Below are 17,747 nucleotides of genomic sequence, written 5' to 3'. Positions count from 1 at the left end.
AGCAAATTTTTTTCATCAAACACAAATTCAGCTAATTCATTATTTTCCGTGTATATAATAAAGTTTTTGATATTCGATTAAAAAAAAAACTCACAATTCCTCACATATTGGAAAAAAATTGATTTCGTTTTAATTTCCCTTTGAAAAAAAAGAAGATTGACCACGACAAAAGGATTATTCGACAAATTGAAATTACAAAAAAAAAAAAATTGATTCCATTCACAAAGTTCATGTGACGCAAAATACAATAAAAAAATTCCTCCCATAAAAAAAACAAATATTTCATGGAAACTGTCCAGTTGTATATAAAGGGGAAATAAAAATCTCTTACCTTTTGAAATCGGCAATATTTTCTTAAATAGCAAGTACAAGGACAAAAACATCAAATACAGAAGAGAACCAGGTACAATAGTTGATGTCTTATTTTTTTCCAAAGAGAAAACACATATATGTAGGCCAAATAATTTCTTAACCTCACATTCACTATATTGTATATCGAATTTCCTTTTTTTTTCTTTTTAATTCTTAGTAAACATCTATGAAAATTTAACGATTAAAACTTGAACGATTAGTAATTGACAGTATTCAGTTGGTCGTTGAGTTGTAAACATCATCGGTTGCAACAGTTTTTTTGACGGCACGATTATTATTATTATATTAGTATTATTATTATTATTATTTTTATAATTATATATATTTAGAGAGAGAGAGAGAGAGAGAGATGATAATTTTGGAAAGAACATGCAGATATATATTTTTTAAAAACACCACAAATAGCATGAAATTCAAAGTATAAAAACTTTGAGCTTCAAAATTCACTAGAGATATTGAAACTTGGGAACTTCACAATTATTTATCCGTTGTTGTTGTTGTTTATTTCAATTTCACTGATGGAAATTTTTCTTTAGGCCACAAGATCCGTGAATTAATGCACTAAAGCGACACTTTTTTTTTTTTTTTTTTTTTTTAATCACACAGCACTCGTCATTTAAGCTCCCTTAAACTTAATCTGCACCGTCTCCTTCATTTCTTTAAGATTTAGGTCGTCGTAAGCCACTACAGAAACACTGAAACGCGATATAGGGGTTGTTCACCCTTTGCATACTGTGGTCAACTATACAAGCAAAACCACACTATACAAAATGTTTCTCGAGACAATATATATATAAATCTATTTCTCTATTTATATATATAAAAAAAAATTAGAATAAAAAAAATCATTAAGAGTGATACATCAAAAGAATGAGAATTTCGAAACCTTTTCTTTTTTCTTTTTTTTTTTATCAAGGGCTGTTTCGCCAAGAGGGATGAAAACCTACCCACCTACTACTGCCTGTATTTAAACGCTTTGTTTCCATTGCATTCTCGTTTGTTTTAAGCCAGTCTGCTTGCTGGATTAGCCAGAATTCCAATGAAAATCCACCGAACGAGAATTCCGAGCGCTTATCGCTTTCCGTCATTCGCAAACCGCGACATATCTATTAAAAAAAAAAAAGAAAAAAAAATGTTTCTACAAAATAGTGTTCTCGAGAGAAAAATATTTTTTTTTTTTTTAAACGAAAAATCTGTAATCATTTTCCCGTTTAATCGATACAAACTTGAACTAATATTTTATTTCTAATCAAACATCTCTCATGAAATTGAAAAATAAATATTGGCTTTAAAATTTATCTTTGATAGGTAAAGAAATCGTATATATACAGTTTTGGTATAATAATTGAAAAGAAACCAGAAAAATTATTTCATTTATAAAACGGAAATTCAAACATTTTTTTGTAAAGCAAAATTTTTTGAAGGTAAATTTATAAAATTAATTGTAAAATTATTTTACAAATTCAAAAATTTTTGTTTTAAAATTTTCATTCATTAAAAGAAATTCAATAAGTTTTTTGTTAAATGGAAGTTTATTTAAACTAAATTTTTTAAAATTAATTATTGTAAAATTATTTTGAAAAAAAACACAAAACAAAAATAGAATTAAATATTTTTATTTACCTACACAAACAAAATTTAATAAAAAATAAAACAAAATAACAAAAATAAAATAAAACAAAAAAAAATATTTTCATTTACTGTCTAAATCTGAATTAGTAAAAATGTTTACTAATTTAAATTAGTGACTCACTTTTTGCTATAGAATTAGTTAAATTTTACTAATTGTTAGTAAAGGTTACTAATAATTAGTACAATTTTACTAATTGAGAAGCAAAAAATGAGTCACTAATTCAAATTAGTAAACTTCTTTACTAATTCAGATTTAGAGAGTATAAAAAGAAATTCGATATGTGTTTTAGAAACAAATTTTTTTAAAAATAACTTTCTAAATAAGAATTAGTGAAAAGTAAGTTACTAATTTAAATTAGAAAGAATTTTCACTAATTTTTAGTCACTTTTTACAAAAAGTTTATAGTAAAAAAATTTTAAACTACTAAATCAGTAACATTTTACTAAAAATTAGTAAAAATTCTTACAAATATGAATTAGTAGCTCATTTTTCATTAATTTAAGTTTAGAGAGAAATTTTCTAAATATAAATAGAAGCCAAAAATAAATATTGGTTTTAGAATTTATCTTTGATAGGTAAAGAAATCGTATATTTAAAAGTTTTGGTAATAATTGAAAAGAAATCAGAAAAATAATTTTATTTATAGAAATTAAATTAAATCATTTTTTTTTTATATAAAACGAAATTTTTTTGAACTAAATTTTTTAAAATTAATTATAGTAAAATTATTTTGCCAAACAAAACAAAAGAACTAGAAAATTTTCTTTCATTTATAAAAAGAAATTGTGAAACAAAATTTTTGCAGCTAAATTTATAAAATTAATTGTAAAAATATATTGCGAAACAAATTTACTTGCAATGTGAAATTAGTTTTGTAAAATAATTTATTCAACATATTTTGTGAAATAAATTTGTTAAACAAAGTTTGTCAATTAAATTGATTAAACAAAGTTTGTAAAATTTTGATAAACAAGGTTTATAAATTAATTTAGCAAAAATATTTTACGAAAAAAAATTTTGTAAAATAAGTTTATAAAACTAAATTAGAAAATCATGAGAAAAATTTTCAAGACAATTTTTATTTTTAAAAATGTTTCTATTTATAGAGGGAAAAATTATTTTCAAAATTAGAATAGTTTAGTTTTCAATTAGAGGAGAAAATTAATAAAATTTTAGAATCCGAAATAATTTGCTTAGATTTTTTTTTTTTTAATTAAAGAGTAACCGATAAATAAAATATTGAACTTTTGAATTGAAATTGTAAAAATTTGGTGAAAATTAAAATTAAATATCGCGATTTTTAAATTTATATATGAAAAAACAAAAGAATCGTATATAGTATAATTTAATTTTTGTATTTTCTATGTGTATTTTTTGCTAAAAATACAAAAAAATTTCCATTTCAAAGAAATACGTTTGTAATACCGTTTATTTTAAAATAAATAAATAAAAAAAATTAAAAAAATAAGTTTGTAAAAAAAATAAATTTGTAAAACAAAATTTTTAAAAATAAGTGTAAAAAAATAAATTAAAAAAAAAAATTTGTAAATTTTGTATTGCTCGTAAATTACAAATAAATAATTAAGTAAAATGAAGTAAAAGAAATGTAGAGAACAAATTTTTAAATTAAATTTACAAAACAAGTTTGTAGAAAAAGTTTTGAAAAACAAATTTTTTAAATTTAATTTTGTAAAACATTATTTTAGAAAGCTTTCTTTGTTTGTTGCTTTCCAACTAAATTCTTTCAACAATTAGATTACAAAGAATTAATTAACAAAAGAAAAAGAAATAAAAATCTTTAAAAAAAATTACAAAACGATTTCTTTACTTCAGAAAAATATAGTTTGCCAGTAAATTAAAATTAAATAATTCTCTTAAGCAAGAACTAAAAATTCCTGTTATATTTTGACCCTGAAAATCTAGATTTCAATTTTTTTCTTCTTCATATCTTGATTTCTGAAATCATTTTTAATTTCTCTTTTATTGTATTTTTTTCCATATTCATCGCTCCATTTAATCATCAAAACGAAATAGTAACAGGATTTATTGTTCTGCTTTTATGCTTTTATTTAATTACAATTACAAACATATCTCTCTCTTTCTTTCTCTCTCTTTCTTCCTCTCTCCAATCCAATGTGTTCATAAATATTTACAATTTTCCTCGCGTGAACATGCAATTAAAAGTTTTTTTTTATTTTTTTCCCTAACAAATAAACAGTCCGTTTGTTTGTTTGTTTGTTTTTTTTTTAATAACAATACCGTTTTTATTTTTTCATATATTTAATTTTTCTACTTATTATCTTTCGATTATTTTGACCCACACATATTTGCGTTAAACCATACACCAACTGAATAAGTAATTTTCTATTAACAACAAAATCGATAGGTATTTATCGGAGGATTACTTTCCAAAGTAATTAAAATTAATTCACTAATATTAATATAATCAAATAATTACAATAAAGTAAAGGGCGAAAAACATGTATTAATTTATTTATTTAAAAAAGTTTCAGTATTATTTTGACATGAAATTTTTGTAAAGTAAAAAGAAAATTTATTTGATTCAAATAATAATCGGTTACTCAACTTTTTTGTATTTTTCAAATAAATATTTATTTCCATTACATAATTTTTATTTGAATTAAATAAATTGTATTTAAACCAATAATTTCGGTATTTGAAACAAATATTATTCATATATTTATTTTCAAAATTATTTTACTCGAAATAAATAAAAATAATAATATATTTCAGAATGTAAGTAAAAAAAAATTTTTTCTTTTCTTTGGAAATGCATACAAATTGAAATTTGCTTTTTCTAATGAGATTCGTCATTTTTCACTTGGTATACTTGAGTAACAGTTTCCCGGACAATGACTAGGGTGAAACGAAAAAAAAACGCTCTTTTCTGGATTATAGAGGGCTTTCCGCGTCTAACAACCCCGGCGCATTTGGCAGACTATATGAGATCGAAGTTACACGAGACGCGCGGCTCTCGACCCGGCGATCGTAAAATACAAAGCTTTAATATCCGCGTGTCATGAATAAAATTGTTGCTTCACTCTTATATATATATAAAAAAAAATCGACGCCAAAACACAATTCTCTCGTTTTTTGCACGTGGATCATTTTGAAATTCAACTTTTCTGTCAATATCAATTTATAATATTTATTATTATAAAGAAAAAAAATTATTATCATAAAAAAAAATTGATACTCAATATAACTAATAGCAAATAAAAGCATATTAAAAAGTAGGTAAAATTGAAAATTAGAATTTAGAAGTAAAAATCGAATTTAACAATAAAATTAAAAATTGTAGGTAAAATTAGAAAATTCGAACTCTAATGTAATATTCAAATTTTTAAGTGAAATTTGAAATAGAAAGTAAAATTCTAAATTTAAAGTAAAATTATAACTTTAATGTAAAATTCGAATTTTCAATTAAAAACCGCGAACTTAAAAATAAAATTAGAATTAGTAAGTGAAATTGTAAATTTAAAGTAGAATTTGAAATATAAAGTAAAATTCGAAATTTAAAGTAAAATTTGATCTTTAATGTAAAACTTAAATTTTTCAAGTAAAATTTGAAATTGAAAGTAAAACTTCGAATTTAAAAATAAAATTAGAGTTTGCTATTGTAAAAATTTTTTGAAGTAAAATTCGAACTTTAATTTAAAATTACAATTTTCAAGTGAAATTCGATCTTAAAGTGAAAAATTGGAATTTTTAAATAAAATTCAAAGTCGAAGAAATGGAAAGTAGAGAAAGATATAAAAGTTAAAAAAAAGATGAAAGAAAAGTAAAAATAAGAATAAATAATCCTAAATGTCTTAATTTAAGATATTTTAAATGTCTAAATTGCGAAAATGTTACACAGAAAATGCACAACGGATGACTCCACGTTTTTAATGAAGTAAAGGAAATATTTGTATAAACCAGAAAATAAGGTAAAGGAGAAAAAGGTAAAATGAAATAAAAGTAAACAATATAAAAAGGTAAAAATAAAACTAAAATTTAAAAATATAAAAAAAAATGGAAAAATACAAGTAATGTGAAAAATATAAAAAAAGGAAAAAAAATTAAAGTAAAAAATATAAAAAATTAAAAATACAAGTAAAGTAAAATTTGATAAGAGGGAAAATTAAGTCTGATGGTAAAAGTATTATTACTGTAAAAAAATAAACAAAAAGTAAAAATAGAAGTAAATTAAAACTACAATAAGGAAGGAAGATGTGATGCAAGATAAAAATAAAGTAAAACTAAAAAAGAAAGTACAATTATAAGGAAAAAAATAGTATGGAAATACAGTAAAAAAAGAAGAAAAAATAGAAATAAAGTAAATTAAGAAAAAAAAAACTAATAAAGTACAAATGGAGTAAAAAAACACAAGTTAAGAAAGGAACCAAAAGTAAAAAAAAATGTGATAGTAAGAAAAAATCAGAAGAAAATGAAGAAATATAAGTAAATGAAGAAATAAAAGTAAATAAAAAAAGTAGTAGTAGTAGTAGTAAGCAAAAAAAAAAAAATTCAGAAAAAAAGTAATACAGGAAAAAATAAAAATAAAGGGAAAAAAAATAAATGAAAAGAAGTAAAGAAAAAAAGAAATACAGGGAAAAAATGAAAAGAAAAAAAGTAAAAACAAGAAAAGAGAAATACAAGAAAAAATGAAAATAAAGATGGAATCTAGAATTAAACGTTAGAATTAGAAATACAGGTAACAGTAGCGGTATATAACGGCAATAGAACCGAAGGTGGCGTCTCACAAACAGCCCTCGAAATCATTCCGAGGTTTATATATAATATATATACACACACAAACACCAAACTTGTGTTTTTTATAATTATACTATATTTAATACCGTTTTTTTTAAATTTTATTATTTATTATTTCAATTGTAAACTTATTATTATTATTATTATTATAATTATAATTATTATTATTACAGATGAACCACAAATTTTAACGTACCCTCGTTTTTATTAAAGGGTACCCACTGATTTTTCAACATATCGCGCGCCGATTTTTATTTTAAATATATATATATATATATGTATATGAAAAAAGGCGAGGACGACCCACGATGGGCCATATAGGCCGTGTAGCACGGCTTTTGCTACTGCCGGCTGACACAACGTGTACCTTCTCTACTAACATATCCCTACCACTGTTTCACCCCTTCCCGAAAAAGCACCCTTTCGACCCCCTCCCCCTCCGCTCTACCACACAACGCCCCTCTTGTCCATCCGTTCACCGAGCCATCACACTCCCTACTTTAAATCGAGATAGTGTTTGCGCATGTGTAAACCACCCCTCAACGAGAGCCAGGCTCCAAGGGGTAAGAGAGAGAGAGAGAGAAGCGGCATCCGCGCCCGGAGAATATTCGAGCCAGTGTTGCCAACTCTAGGAAAAAATAAAGAGGGGTTTACTCGAATAATTACCACAGTTCTATGTAGAATCTCATAATCCTAAGCAACAGAATATCCCACTTGGTTGACATATATATACTGAGACCACAGTGGACAACAGTGAATCATTTTAGTTTTCAAAAAATGAATATAAATAATAATACTACCATACTTTTAATTATAAATATATATAAGGGGTAAATAAACTTTATTTTTATTTTGAGTTTATTTGAGTTATTTTTAATAAATTTTCCTTATGATAAATTATATTCTTTAATTATTCAAAGAAATTTGTTTACTATCGAATAAGTAAAATTTAACTAATACAAAAACAAAACGTGTGTTACTAATTCAAATTTTTACTAATTTAAATTTAGAGAGTAGCTAAATTAAAACAATAAATTAAATACTTACAATTTTTTTTATTGCTTACTAAAAAATTAAAAAAATTGTAAGTTTACTAAACTATTTTTTACAATAAAGTATTTTAAATAAGAGCGCCTTTTTCCTACAAATGAGAGAATTTTAGTAGCGCAAGCGCAGGTGCGTTTGGTGACGGTCATTGACAACTCTTTCGGTAGCAGACGACGAGTTTTCCTAATTTTTGGTTACCCTCACTGATTTGATTGAAACTTAACACACGGGAAAAAAAATTGCTTACAGATGCCAACTGATGTTTGCTATCAGATCTATCAATATTAGTAACCACAGCTTAATTTTTGCTATGACAACGAAAAAGTTTGCTATGATAAACAATATTAGCTAACGTAATTTGATATTACAGAAAATAATTCGCTGTCACAACAAATTTTTACTATGAGTGCAATATTAAATTTGTTAGTTTAAATTTTCAGAAAATCAATTTTTTATGTTTATTTTAGAAGTTACAACAATTGCTCAAAATTGTTTAAATGGGCATATAATTATTTAATATTTACTACAATTCAAAAGCAAAAAAGTCAAGTCGCACTATAAAATTTAAGTTGGTTCAATTTTTTACTAATTCAGGTTCAAAGTGGAGTTTTCTTATGATACTCACTTCATTTTATTTAAATAAAAAATTAACTTATTAAGAAACCAACTTGCCAAAGTCGTCAGATTAATAGTCGACCTACAATAAATAAATTCGATTCTGATTTGTCCTTTCGTTTTTTTATGAAAACTCTCGCGGGGCACTGAGGATTCTCGCCGGGTCGCAAAGACGTTAAGGACATCACTATCTATCATTTAAATTAGAAGTCATCAAGGGAAGAGCTTTTTGGTGTATATATTTGGATGAGAGTCCCGAATATTCAAGAACACCAGGAAGACGTAATTGCTGTTTTGTTGACGATTTGACAAACCAATATTGGCAGTCAATTTCCTATGGACTTCTCGCAGCAATCACTTTAACATCGGATAGTGTAGAGATCTGCGTTACCGACGACTGCGTATCGATTATCGGTCGCGGGTATTATATTATTGAATATTAATTGATCTCAATGACACCGAGAAGAGAGGTCGCTGTTTAGCGACGCTTTCGATGTTGACTTGTCAGCCATTTTACTCTCATTTTCATTCTGGTGTTCGTATAGTCAAGTTGTATTCTATTCTTTTTCGTGTAAAATAATTAAAATTTAAAATTATAAAAATGAGACGAGGCGTCATCATCGTTGTCAAATAGACGGTGAATCCCAATAAATTAATTAGGAGTCGTTTTCTTCAGAATCGATCTTATTATTATTAAAGTATAATTGAATAAATAAAATACAAATCTTGTCTTTCAGCCTTCTTCCGTTATTTAACTTTTTCTAAAATTTGAAGTGAATATTAATAAATAGTGTTATTGTTATAAATTTTGTCTAACTAATGGTGTTTATCCTTATCCCCCCTCTCCGCGGTCTATTGTTGCTGTATAGTAACAAATGGAATTCCTGAGCTGGTTACAGTTTTTCCTAATTAGAATTATAAAATTTACTTGTCGGTTTATTTAACTAATTTTTTAGGTTTAGTTATTTCCCATAAAATAACTTGGCGTCTTAGCAAAATGAATAATTAAAAAGTGTAGATAACGTTGATTGACTTGAAAATATAATAATAAATAATTTCAATTTATTGAAATTTATTTTATTGAGGATCAATGGTATTTGTATTGAAAGTTAATCCGTCCTAGTATGTATATTCACTGAAAAAAATTTCTGGTTAGGCTATATTTAACATTACTTTCTAGTTATGTTAACCAGAATTCTAGTTGAATTAACCAGAATTCTCTAAAATAACCAGAATTCTGGTTAACCTAACCAGAATGAAAATGTTAAATATACCCTAACCAGAATTCTGGGTATTCTAACTAGAATTTTTTTTCAGTGTTTTTTTTGGTTAGAAAAAAAATTTCTTTTCCTGAATTCAAATTTTTAATAACAAAAAACAATTTCCTTATTCTTTTTAGACAATAAAAAATACACAATTTTCAAATAACGTAAAAAGAAAAAAAAATTTTTTAACCAAACTTTTTATTAATTCTTTTTATGTCCAACAAAGGAAAGAGACATACAAATGCTTAATATATAATGTGTTAAAGCCATTGGGAGAAATATATTACAAACTTCTCTCGAGTGTTGATGTAAACGTGTGTTGCTTTATAGCAAAATTTGGTTTACACGCTTCAATTAATCAGAACTATCCAACACAATAATATATTTAACAGAGAGAGAATAAACCAAATATATATGTATATATGTGTAGGATAATATGAAATTTTTTATTGGCTTATTTCAACAAAAATAAAAGTGGCAGGTATTTAATTAAATGTTCCGGATTCTTTTTATTTCGTTTTAGGCAAATTAAAAGAATAAAGCTAATTAAAGTATTTCTCTCATATTGAGAGGATTACCCCCTCGACCTCAATTTAAATTTAAAAGAAAGAAAAATACATTGATGTATATTCATACCTATTACTTTTTACTAAATGCCCATTTTTTGCATTTTATGATGTTTGATTTTCAAGTTGCAATCCAATTTGAAAAACGTCAATCACAGAAAATATGAAATACCAGGTATATAACGATTTGAAAGCATCGATATAGTATGTGGCAACTGCCAACATGTGGAAGAAGTCTCATGAGGAATTAAATTCTTGTTGCATCAATGCATCTCGTCTAGATTCAAAATTTTCAAAGTTCTAAATTAAAATAATATAATAATAATTATTTTAGTAATAAATTTACGAAATTATAAATAAATATTACTGTATAATAATATATAATATAATAATATATATAATATATTATTATATAATATAATAATACAATAATATATCATTATTGTACACCCAAAAAAATATTTTTTTTTATATAGAATCAAAGAAATGTTTTCTTTAATTTAAAGAAATTTTTTTTTATTCCAAATAAAACCGAGAATAAAACTTTTTTTAAAATTGAAAAAGTATTTTTTTAAATTAAAGAAAATTTTGCCTTTGACCCTATATCAAAGAAATATATTTCTTCGATTCAAAGAAACATTTTTCAGGGTGTATAAATAAATAATAAATATAATTTTATAAAATAAAATTTATAATTACTAAAATTACTAAAAACATTTAATAAATTATTAATTTATTTTTAGATATTTACTGAGAAAAATATTGCGTCTCAACAAACAGGTTGGAACAACAACAAAATTTTGTTGGTATTTGTAAGTAACCAAACTATTTGGTTAAGTGTTTTTTGTTGGTATAGTAAAAATTTTTAATTAGCTTAACCAAATAATATTGTTGGCCTAACCAAATGTTCGATTGGGATAACTACAACTTTATTTCAGCTAACTAAAATTTTGTTACGACAACCAAAATTGCCTAACCAAACGATTTTGTTGCAAACCCAAAATTTTTTAATTCAGCGTAGATAGCAATACTTTATAATAAAATTTGAAGTTAAAAAAGTAGTAAACAAATTTTCCGTTTATTTGAACATTTAAAACCATTCAAAACACATGAAAAAAAATTCTTTTTTCACTTACGGAAAATTGCAAAAGATTTAGGAGGTATATTTCTTTCTGGACTGCGTAAAGAAGTAATATATATTTAAGTTTTGATAAATTTGACAAGAATATATAAAAATTGTCAAACTTTCTATCACAATGTAAATTCAAAATGCGAGTGCGTTCGTGACTATTTTATATGTGAATTTATCTGTAACATAAACTTAAAATCAAATTCAACTTGACATTGTATAAAGAACATATAAATGACTTTTATGATAGTATTCTTTTTTTTCAAATTTAAATTTAAAACTTTCTTATATATAATATGCATACAAGATCATATTGTAACTACCATATCAATTGCTTTTTCATTTTAAGAGAAACTTTTTCTATTAAACATGAGGTTCACTTGAATATTCATTTCAAATTAAGAGTTTTTTTCTTTTCAATCTTTTGGGAAATTAAATAAAAACAACAACAACAAAAAAGAGATTAAAAATTCATACTATTATAAAAAAACAAAAAAGTTAGTTAAAAATTGAAACTACATATTTCCATAATCGAAAGTATGTTTTTTTTTTAATTTTAGTTTAGAAGTCAAATATGAAATTAATTTTTTTAACCTTATCACAAATTATGAAAGCAATTGAATTTTTTTTTATAAAAACATTCTCATTTTAAGAGGAAAATATAAAAGTAGAAAAAAATGGAAAAAAATCACATTTTTAGGGAAAAATTATTCTTAATTTAAGAATAAAATTAAAAAGAAGAAAAATAATCTAAAAAAAATTAAATTCTTTATTGAAAAATATTTTTATTTTAAGAATTATATTAAAAAGACAAAAGAAATTGAAAAAACATATTATTTGTTGATAATTGTTATTATTTTAATATAAAGAAATAATGCAAAAAAAAGAGCAAAGAAATAAAAAACGCATTTCCTTCGTACAAAAATATTCTCATTTTAAGAATAATTTTTAAGAAGAGAATTAAAGTTGAAAAGAAACATTATTTTTTGATAAATATTATCATTTAAATAGAAAAATGCAAAAAGAGCAAAGAAATCGAAAAGTTATATTATTTGTAAAGAATATTCTTATTCTAAAAGGAAAATGTAAAACAAGATAAAACGTGCAAAAAGTTATGTTCTTTAATAAAATCTACATTCTAATTGTAAGTAGAAAATGCAAAAAAAAAGAAAACAAAATTCGTAAAAGCCATATTATTCATAAAAGAATATTCTAATTTTAAGAATAATTTATATAAAACGAAAAAAAAGGGTTGAATAAATTTTATTCTGTATTAAAAAGGACATCATCATTTTAAGTAAAAAATGTGAAAAAAAGGATAAGAGAAATCGAAAGAAGCCATATTCTTCATAAAAGAATATTCTAATTTTAAGAATAAAATATAAAACGAAAAAAAAACGTAAAATCAATTTTATTCTGTATTAAAAAATACATCTTCATTTTAAGTAGAAAATATAAAAAAATGAAAAGAGTAATCGAAAAAAGCCATATTCTTCATAAGAGAATATTCTCATTTAAAGAAGAAAATGTAAAAAAAGAAAAAATACAAATTCTTTGTTGAAAAATATATTCTCATTTTAAGTAGATAATCTAAAAGAGGAAACTAAAAAAAAACCCTTTAAAAAAATTAGAAAAATAATTTAAATTTCTCAAGTGGTTTTAATGATTAGAAACCTCTTCAACAATCTTTTAATCTAAATTGGGAGGTGATACTAAATATCTCTCTCTCCGTCTCGCACTTTTTTTCTCACTGAAGATTATTTCATCAGATCTCAAGAGGATTAGATTGTAAAAAATGTAGGTATTTAGTTGAATGATTGATGATTGGGTTTTGTGAGATGAAAAGCATTGGAAATGAGTTTTAGCCAATGCAACGTGATGAAAAGAGAACTAATGGAGGCGCAGAAACGCGGGAAGCGTTGTAACGTTGGTTTCGAGTAGTAGCCACGCGCGCTCCTCTATCCGTACGGTACCGCCACCACTCCATATTGATTTTCCCACAGCGACGGTTCCTACGATTCGTCCGTAGAAACCCTGCCGGGTTCTTCATTCTCTCTCTCTCGCTCTCTCACTCTTTCTCTCCTTCCACCCTTCCCTTCTTAACCCAACCTTCGCAATTGCGAGACCTGTTCTCACGCATTATCGCGTTCCTCTAGGAAGTGTGTCCCCATAACCTGACTACCTGTCGCGGAATCTATTGATTTTCAACTTCTTTAGAACTGTTTATCAAGTCTCCTTTGCGTGTCACAACACTTGGAAAATAGCTGCCCTAATCAATTTACACTTATATTTATTATAAGTAATGTACAACACTCATTAACGGGAGGCACGCATAAATTGATTATTTTTATTTAATAGAATTTCAAAAGAAAAAAATAAACCAATTTTTATTTAATTTAATTTACATTAATGTATGTTTTATGCAAATCATAATTTTTTTTAAATTACCAACTTTTATTGGTTCCCAAGAATTTAAATTTTGAAAAAATAACAATAAACTTGTAATTCTCGATAAAAAAAAACTAAAATACTCATAAATGCTTATCACGTTTGAGAAATATTAAAAATTTTATTAAAATTAGAGCTGTCACTTTAAAATTTGAAAATCTGATATCAATTTCGTAATCAGCGACCTCAAAAACCCCCGAGTAACGAGTTTCAAAAAAAATCCAACCACTTTTCCAAAAGTTTACCGTCATATTGGATCCGCCATTTTGAATTTAAAAAAACTGACATTAGATTCGTAATCAGCGACCCCGAAAACCTCTAGAAAACAAGTTTGAAGCGTATCCAAACGATTTTTAAATTTTTTCAACTGCCAAATTGGATCTGCCATTTTAAATTTTGAAAAACTAACATCGGATTCGTAATCAGAGACCCAAAAAAACCCCCGAAAACAAGTTTAAAGCAAAATCAAACGATTTTTAAATTTTCGTTTGCCATATTGGATCCGCCATTTAGAATGTTGAAAAACTAATAACATACTAGTAATCAGCGACCTCGAAAACCTCTGTAAGACAAATTTTAAAGAAAATTAAAACAATTCTTAAATTTTTTTGACCGCCTTTTTGGATCCGCCATTTTGAATTTTTAAAATCGGGCTTAAAATTCGTAATTAGTGACATCAAAAACCCCCAAGTAATTAGTTACAATAAAATCCAATCACTTTTTCACAATTTGTCCGACATATTGAATCCGTTATTTTGAATTTTAAGAAACTAAAGTCATATGCGTAATCATATTAAGTTTACCATTTTCTAAATCTGACGTCGGTTTTAATATTAGCGATCACAAAAACCCCTACGTATGTAATGATTTTCAAGGAGATCCCCATTCAACATTAAAAAATTCTTTCTCCATATTGGATCTGACATTTTGAATTTTGAAAATATAATATCAGATTTATAAAAAAATATCATCTTTACTTTCATCATCTTTTACTGTTCTTTACTTTTACTGTCTTTCCATATCAACTGTACCTAACCTATGTTTTTGTCAAGGTTAGGTTAGGTTAGGTAATTTTTGAGGTTATGTTCGTTTCTTGGTTAGGGGTATTTGAGGTTATGTCTGTTGGTCATAGCCTCGAACCCAGCGGCCTGGGTTAATTTAAATACTTTAAAGTTTGTTACTCAGAGGTTAGGACATAACAAAATGCTATTTTTCCGCTGCTAAATATTATTTTACACTTTATGTGAAAAATTATTATTTTTTAATTATAGCTTATTTACGAATCTTACCAACGAAATCACATAATTTTTGAGATAAATTATTATATAAAAAAAGAAATATAACACAAAAAAAAAAGAAGGGAAAAATTATTTGACGATACTAAATCACTGTTTGCACAACATTTTATCTTGTTTACAAAAAAGCTTCAGACGAAAAACGCATATGGGACATTCTTCCTCAAACATTGTAGTAAAAAATTAAAAGTTATTAGATTGTCTTAAAACTTTGGTATATTGTTACAATGTATGTAGATAACAAATAAACGCTAAGAATTTTTTTTCCTTTTTTTTTAATAGAAATTTAAATCTCACTATTTTTATGAAAATTAAGTTTCATTTATCAATTTTGACAGAATTGCAGGCAATTTTTTTTTTTTTATTTTCATTAGAAACTGAGTTTTTTCCACTTTCAACTGTATAGATAGTTTATTGGAAAAAAACTCATCTTTCCAATAAAATAAAAAAAAGGGAAAAAAGAATTTTTTTTTCCCCCGTTAATTGGGTCAAATCTGCGAAAAATAAGACTTAATTTTGGAAAAGGGGATTTTTTAGAAAAAATGTTTTTACAGAATTGAAAGGAATAGAAAAAAAATCTATGTAAAAAATTAAAATTCATTAATTTATGACAACAATGAGCTTGCGAAAAACAAACAAATTTTCCACTCTTTTTACATTTTATCGAAAACCCATTGTTGTTCCATTTTTATCTTTACATATTTTAATGGACGTAAATCGCAGTTTTCCAATAGAGAGAAAAAAAAAATTTACCAAATGAGTTAAAGCTGAAAAATAAGATAGATATTTTGAAAAAAAGATCAAAAAAAAATTTTTTTGCAAATTTTTTTTGGCACTTTAAGCGTCAATATTACAAGCAATTTAACAAAGTCTCAAGGCAATTCAATATGATGTGAAAAAACATTTGAAAATATTGATACTATGTAAAATTTTCATTTCCATAAAAAAAATGAATGTAAAAATATTTCTTTGTGAAAAAAAATATACGTTTTGAAAAAATTATTAAAATTTTACAAAAGGGCACTGTCCGTTAATATATAAATAAATAAATCAATTTTTAATGCAACATTTTTGAAAATTAAGTTTCTAGTTCAATTTAATCAATTTGAAACTATTTTCCTAATTGAATATGTAAAGAAATCTAAATGGAATTCAACCCCTCAATTAAGATATTCCCGGCAAAGGGTGGAAATTTTTTTTCTGCATCCCTCACGCTGTCTGCTATTAGAAATGGTGAATGGCAAATTTATTCTCTAGTTTTGTGGTACATATTCCAAACTCGGAAACGATCGTAACCTCTCGTGAAGAATCGTTTCATTTCGACAATTTTCGCGGAGAATCGTATATATATATATATATATATATATATATATATATATATATATATATATATATATATATATATAGCAACTTCACAGAGAGAGATTCTCTTTATTCCTAGACGGTCCACTTGAGAGAAAGAGCCAGAGAGAGGGAATCGATTTCCTTTTCTTTTTTGTACAGGTCGATATACTTTCAGAGATTCAATGTACCGTAAACTATATTTGTAACCTTTAAGTTTGTCATCCCTTGAAACGAGCTCAAATCGAATATCAATACGAACTAGTATTCTTTTTCATATTTTTCTTCCTGATATGCAAAACCGGCGTCTTGCTATTTCTCTCCATTATTATTTGAGAATGAAATTGTATATATTTCAAAAGAAAATTGCCACTGACTATCATTGAAAATTAGAATTTGGTTCAAATATTAAAAGATCTACATCAAAAAATTTATATAAGGAATATATGGGAGATTTCACGTCAAGTAATCAAGGTGAAAAATTTTTTTTTTTCAAACGCGCTCATACTTAGGTAATTTTTTCAATTAAATATAATACATGCATGGAAAAAGTTTATTGTGGCAGTGAACTACTTGCTATCACATTAAATTACGTTAGCTAATATAGGGATAATGAACAAATTTGCTGTGGGGTCAAAAAAATTTGATGTGACAGTAAATTTTTAAAAATTAAGACTGATCCCATGTGCGAAATGCCAAAACTGCCAATATTGCCACCGATTCTTGGTTACTCTAATTTGCCATTATTGGACCGAAATCTGTCCCATTACTGGGCCAATATTGGCACCGATTCTCGGTAACTCCAATTTGCGATCATTGGGCCGAACTCCGTCACATTCCTGGACCAATATTGGCACCAATACTTGGTAATTCTACTTTTCAATAATTGAAACGAACTCTGTCCCATTACTGGGTCATTATTGGACCATTGACAGCTGAAATGTTGAATTTATTTTGACAAGTCATTTTTTTTCAAAGTTGGAACGAATCTTGGCTCAGTAATGGCGCATTATCGGCTGAAATGTTCCTCAAATGCAACTTTTTAAAACATTTTTGTTTTGAGACTCCCATATCCGCGTATAGTGTAGTGATTAGCGTGTTAGACTTCAATGCGTTAGGTTGCGAGTTCGGTTCCCGCGAGCGTTACAATTTTTCAAATGTTTAAACAATTGCGCTTTCTGTCAGGACTTATATTAGAAATGTAAAATTAATTAATTAGTTAATTAAATAATAATTATAATTTTTTAAACTTTGACAATA

General features: G+C 25.5%; 1 protein-coding gene across 6 annotated transcripts in view; it reads right to left on the bottom strand.

Annotated features, from left to right (window-relative positions):
- Positions 1–7,150, bottom strand: part of LOC127277714 (uncharacterized) — a 217,568-nt gene extending 210,418 nt beyond the window's left edge. For 3 of the 6 annotated variants that reach the window (XM_051299026.1, XM_051299027.1, XM_051299025.1), the window contains exon 1: positions 332–1,723. The gene's annotated coding sequence lies outside the window, so the exon portion shown is untranslated. Of the gene's footprint in view, positions 1–331; positions 1,725–6,821; positions 6,907–6,977 lie in introns of those variants that run through there. The other 3 variants (XM_051299022.1, XM_051299024.1, XM_051299021.1) reach the window with 3 other exon arrangements.
- Between the last annotated feature and the right edge of the window lie 10,597 nt (positions 7,151–17,747).

The sequence above is a fragment of the Leptopilina boulardi genome, unplaced genomic scaffold, assembly GCF_019393585.1.
Source record: "Leptopilina boulardi isolate dan_hultmark-lab unplaced genomic scaffold, ZJU_Lbou_2.1 LbouV2_177, whole genome shotgun sequence".
NCBI lineage: Eukaryota > Metazoa > Arthropoda > Insecta > Hymenoptera > Figitidae > Leptopilina > Leptopilina boulardi.
Note: the sequence above shows the minus strand (reverse complement) of the source record. Positions and strands in the feature narration are given on the sequence as shown.